Below are 6705 nucleotides of genomic sequence, written 5' to 3' on the forward strand. Positions count from 1 at the left end.
AAGAGAACATTTGCAAATTGTATAACTGGGCATATCTGACTAATCCTCCACACTCATAATTGTCTGATAATAAAAAGGGATGAACTTTTAAAAACTTTTTTATTATCTCCATTTATAGTCACACATCATTTTATGATGCTTCTTACTTCTTCATACATTTTCAAGAGGGCTACTTGTTACAAATCCTGCTTATAAGTGCACGAACAGCTATTCTTATAAGGCTGTGTATTTCTTATTGTCTAGAGGAACTAACACAGTCTGTGATGGTATGTGAATTTAAAAGGTCTTTAAAAGTATCTGCTAGCTATCATCAACTGTCTAAGATTATCAAGCAGAATATGTGAGAAATTCCTGTTGTGAACTCTTTCAGGACAGTGGTGATTGCACCACCATGCAACAAGTCCTGGAGTATGAGGGACACACCTGCCCCACTGGTTCTACAAACAAGGATATAGGAGGTGTTACTTTTATAGAAGTTTGGAAAAAGGTGTGAAGCCTTTCAAGAAGTTAAGACTAATTAAGTTCCTTATTTTAGGCATTTCACTGAATATATGAAAGATTAAACTAGCTATAACTCCCCTATTCAAAAGGAGGTACACAATGAACTGGTTTGCGCTGTACCATATAAACCAAAAAGAGAACTTTTGCCACTGATTTAATTTCCTTCCCAAAATCCTTGACATCTTTTTTCCATTTTAGTACTTTTCCACACTTCAGAATTCTTGAAGTTCACAAAATCTAAATCAAACACAACCAATGGAAGAATATAACTAGGACATCTTAGATAAACGTTGCTTTGTTCCTTTTATTCTAAAACCAAAAGGACATATTTACATTTGAAAGAGTCCCTGTACTAACATAGTTCTAATTCTGTATGAGCTGAAAGTTTTCAAGAGTGGAGTAGAGGCAGAAAGTGTGTAACACATTTTTCTTGAGTAAGGTGTGAGAATACCTTAAGCAAACAGCAAAACAAACTTAATGAACTAACAAACCCCAAATCTACATTTAGAGAAAATCAATAAATCTAAACATTTCCAAGGGATAATAGTTCTGTTAGAATTTAGTGTTCTTTGTGTAATCTTCAGTACTTGTGTCCTATTAGTTAATCAAATAGTATTTGATTTCAACAGCAACACTGAGCTTGTATTGTAAGATCACAATACCTGATCCTGCAATATGATCCTCATGGGAAAGGAGGAAAGGGGCAAAAGAAAAGGGGCAAAAAAAAAGAAAAGGTGATTTTGCTTCCTCAGTGAACCTGACTGAAGGCAATAGCTCAACATGGGCGCAAAGGCACTTCTATACAGACAAGAAATTTATTACTGTATGTCACTAGGAAAAGCCAGCTAAAATGAAGAAAAAAAAAATGAGGAAATCTATTATCATACAGTAACTCTCAACTGTTTCAGTATAAAATAAAAAAAAAAAAAATTAGTTCTTTCTCATCTTCCTATGTGCAAAATCAGGAGCAAATGACTTGGCCTTTTCTTCCTTATAATTCCAGCATTTTTGTACTATTATTTAGGCAGAACATGTTTCTTGTAAAATGTATTATTATATGACATCAAAGATTTCTTTTTTGTGTTTCATATTTAAACATATTTAAATGCCCAACAAGTAATCTGTTAAAAAGTTCTTTATTCTCTCCACATATGGACACCTGTACAGATATCTATCATCTTACATATTTGTTTCTGGTTATGCAAAAAATATCATTGTATTTCTTAGTGATTGTTAAAGATAGCTTATTATGTCTGATGATAATGAAAAGTTTTTTAGGTCCAATTTAGAAGCAGGGAAGTAAATTTCAAGACACCTGTTTAGAACGTACAATATAAAAAACCCTTTATACTTGTGAAATCAGGGAAAGTAGTAGATACTTGCTGTGTGGATTCATGCCTAGTGCCCTGCTATTTTATTCTTTGTCATTCTCTCTGTTTGCATCACATCTCAATTTAGCATCATCTGAGAGTTTCATTAATATGATATCTGAACTCCTTTTAAATTATTAATGAAGATGTCAGATAAAGAAGGAGGCTGAAATATTCTACAGTAGTATGTCCCTAGACATCTCTTCCTATCTGATAAGTTGTCGTTCATCATTAACTACTGTTTATGGCTATTGAGCTGCTTTTCATGCTATATCATACGGTTCGGATCCAAGGAAATTTGATTTTTCAGAGTAATATTTCAGCAGACTCTCAACCAAATGCTTTGCTAAGATGCAGATGCATTATGTTTGCAGCACTGCATTTCCTTCAGTCACCCAATGAGTTATTTCACTCCCCCAAAAAGTTCAAGTTTTGCCTGTAAAAAGATTCAATGTTTATTAGATAAAACTATTTTTCATGCTTTCCTGAAAGGCCTCATGCCTATAATTAACTTTTAAATTTATTAATCATTATTTATAATAAAATATAATTTTCTCTTAGTCTAACCAAAGAGATTCAGCTACTTTAAAAAAAAAATGGTGGCTTTAGGTTAATTTATAGAACATTAGATATCCCCTCTAATACTGAATGCCAGATGATATTTGCAATTATAAGAATATTTATTTGTCTATAAGCTGTGTATGTAACTTTATAGCATTGTCAAATTTCTTTATGTAGTGACATTGGAATTAAAGATGACCACGTGGTCTGTTGTGTAACATCCTGCTTTTTCCTTTACGTTCCTCTTAAAAAGCCTTTTGAAAAAATAATTCTTTTGTATTATTTGAAAATCTGTACTAACTCATTTTGTAGGAACTAAAACTAGTTTCAAGGTCATAGTACTGTTTAAACAGAATTCATAGTAAAGATTGTGTACAGCGGTAGCTTCAAATCTTCTCTCCTGGAGTTGTTTTTTTAAGAAACAGTGGATGTTTTTGTTTCACATTAATCCAATACAATGGATATCTTTGTGAAATCCACAAAAGGAAATAGTACTTCTTATAAAAATAAATTATAAAAATAAAGAAGGAAAAGTGAGAAGAATATAAATTTATTACCTTATTTCAACAGTGATCCTTCTACTTGCCAGTTCAAACATGCTATGATACAAACATGGAGATCAAATTATTCCTACTCAGCTATAGATGTAATACCTAAATTAGGAGCCTAGTCAGCTTGATTTCCATCTCTAGTCAATAGAAATAGGTAGAGAGAAGCTACTTTTATCTTACATGTGATCTGAACTGCTTCTTAAATGTGCTTATCTCTCTCCACTGACCTGAAAGGGAGTCTAAGCTGACTGGCTGTGCAGTTACCTTTCGTGGTCAGACAGGAATATTTCTGATCTTTTATATCTTTTACTCTGATGGACCATCAGGCTTTTAAGAGAAGTGTCTGAGGCCCATGCACAGTGCCCAGTGGAGGTAGTGCAGTGATTCTAGGTACTGGGCTTCCCCATTGATTCTGACCTTGGGCTGCTTGGGGCTTCAATTCAGAGCACACCTCCTGGTTGGAGGCAGGGCCCTTCTAGTTCTGGTCATAGTATTTGCTACTCATTCCTCATAACTAAAAATCAAAAGTCCTTTGATCAGAATAAAAAAAACCAGCCCTTTTATTCTTGCAAGTCATATACCTGCTCCTCCAGGGAAGAAGATTTTCCATCCCGCTACACTACTTCATGTCCTCTCTGTAGTCCCACAGGTAAAACCACAGGATGGCCTGTGGTGTGTACCCACTATATTCTCTCTCTCTTGAACAAAGGATCACTTACTGAGTTACCGGTCCATACAGGTGGAGAGTAGAATTTTTTCCACTTCAGCTTGCTGGACCATTTTCTCCACTTTAAAGATGAAGGAGGAAGGCAGACTTTATCTGCATTGCCAGAGTTGGACAGCAGATTCATCTGCTGTTTGTCCCTGTCTGTCTTTCCAGGTCATTGCTGCCGAAGAGCTGGCATATGACAGTGGTGAGCTCCGTACAAACTTCTGACACATGACACAGTAAGAAACTCTGATATGTTAACCACAATATACATAACATTCAATAAGCCAGAGCCCCGCACACTTTTGCAGCAATACTTCATCATTTCCTTTGTCCTTTTTTAATTTTTATTTTTGGTTTCTGCATTTCTGTGGAGCACCATCTTTCCTTTGGCATGTTATGTAGTGGCAGAGAAGTTAATATCTGAGAGGAAAAGCAGAGCGTGGGTACTGTTGCATTGAAAACTGCTTTTGAAATAACTGCACAGTAGCTGAACCTCACAGTTGTTGGTTTTGGATAACTTGTTTAGGGGGCTACTGTGGATAAAAAAAGCAACACAGAGAGCAGGGAAGTGACAATAACAGCAGTTCCTCTTCTAATTTCCAGTTGTGGGTAGGCACTTTTGATAATTACCAGCAAAGTGGAAAACCCAGCTGGAATTCAGTGCATTTTCTTTTTCTGTACTTTATTAAATTGTTATATTTCCTCCAGGTTTTTTTCTGGCATTTGGCATAACAGGAGAGAGCAAAAGGACAGAAGTGAAAATTGTCACAGCAGGATGCCTGAAGTTGAATTCCTTAATTTTTATCTGGACACCCAGCTAAAAGCAGAATAATGTTGAAAGGTGTTAAGAACCTTTAAGCTCTGTTGTCTGCTATAACTTTAATAAATCAGAAGCAGCCCTAAAAGTCAGACTGTTGAGTTTCCTTGTTTTTGAAATGTGGTACAGTATTGTAGTTTCTAATACATAGATTTATAAAATTGTGATCAGTTTGTTTTGATTCCTTGTATTTAGCCTAAATCTTACTTTTCTTCTTTTCTTAATGTTAAGCTTCTATTACAACAATAAAAATCTTGAGCACAATACAAATAATAGTTACTTAGTGAACATAATTAGTTTATCATAATTACCACTGAGGCAAAGGTAAGAATATATTAACTAATGTAAAAGCTTAGACAGTTGTCAGAACAAAGGTCGACAACACAGTGTACATAATGAATGTTTTAAAAGGGTTTCATCTAGATTGCCAAAAAGTGTACTTTTTAATATAAGAACTAGTCTTTCCAAACATGATCAGTATTCACTTAATAAGGGTCTTCTCATTTTTTCTGCTTATAGTATTCATTTGCCCAAACACGTTTGCAATGAGCCTGCATTAGTCATAATCATTTACTAGAGAAAAGCTATGCTTTGTCCCATAACATTTCTTTAAGGTTAATTGCATGGTTACAAACAGTTTTTCAAAAGTCTTGATATGCCCTTGACACCAAAACTGAGAGAATAATGCTTCATAAAATATCTTGGGAAATCTTACACTTAATGAGAGGTCTTCTGTTTATGCTATGGAATCAGGTATTTAGAATATGTAGATATTTAGAAGATACTACAGCAGAGATTCATCTATAACTCTGAAAATATATCATACTTGCACTACTGGAATGAAAATATATTCAGTGACTTATGGTCCTGTATGTTTGCATTTTCATTCAATCAAGAAGGTACAAAAAAGCAGGAGAGTGGAATGCTACATGGAGATCAATCAATAGGTCTCTTAGTCCCACTTCTATTTGCAGCAACTGCTGACGAAGAGAGTCTAGGAACCATCCACCAGGCTGGCTGGTAGCTTGAAGCTTCAACAGAAAATTAAGTTTAATGACCTTTTCCTCCACTAAGTTAGTATTCTGCCAAGTGAAAAGTGGGTGTCTTTGTTATGACACTATGGCTTAGAATGAGCTCTAAAACCTCCAGATTGTACTACAATTGAGCTGAGTAGGAGGGAAGAGTTTCTATTTGTTGATAATATTTATTAAGTTTATCAGACTTGGCCAGGAGAGGTGGGGCATTGCTTAACTTTTGGGACATTGGTTTCTTCCTCTTTCATGATAACAATTCTTTTACTAGGAAGGGTATTCAGAGATAATAAGTAATTAAAAAATTTGTGTAATAATTTTTTTTACTCAAAGGAGGATCAGATGTCAGATGACCTGAGGGTACACCTGACACATGAATCTGGGCCCAGCACCAACTAGACAGATTCAGGATTTTACTATTTATTACCAGGGAAAAGTAATATACTTGGAAAGAAGGCTAGACTTTCACTGCATATTTTATTTCTGACAATTGCCTACTAGTGCACTTTCAACTAAGCAGTGTTAAGCTTTTTTGCTTTTTTTTACCTCAGAAGAAAAATTTAAAAAAAGAAACTGCAAAGCAAACAAAAAAATCCCCCAACATTTAAAAGCAAAAAGCAACCCAAAATCTCAGCAGTGTTAAAATAAATTCCCTCATTATTAACTACAATAAAATCAAACAACATTGAGAGTCTTGTGGGTACTAAACATACTGCAGAGCATGACAGCTTGAGCTCATCTTGTATTCAGTGAAGTCTGCACAAATGTTACTAATATTCCAGAAGCATTCAGCTGTTACTTTTTCCCAAGACTCACATTTTCACATTTATTGTAATTCCAAACAATGAAGGAAAGAGGGAATCAATATCTGAATGAATTAAAAGTATATCCATTCATAGGTAAAATTTTTAGGTTAAACTTAGAACCCATTTGAAAACTGTGTTTCGATTTTATAGCAGCTCTCACTCTGTGAGAAACATGTTTTTCACTGCTAAAATTGGTTGTCTGCAGTTGCATAATTTTTTCCTCTCCTCCCAAAAGCAAGGAAAAATATTTTTATTCTTTCTGTGTTTGACATTAGAATAAGTGCTTCTTTTTTCTTCTTACTTTTACATAATCTAAATTCATAAAATAACTAATATTGAAAACAAAATACCACTTT

The sequence above is a fragment of the Corvus cornix genome, chromosome 1 (genome assembly GCF_000738735.6).
Source record: "Corvus cornix cornix isolate S_Up_H32 chromosome 1, ASM73873v5, whole genome shotgun sequence".
Lineage (NCBI taxonomy): Eukaryota > Metazoa > Chordata > Aves > Passeriformes > Corvidae > Corvus > Corvus cornix.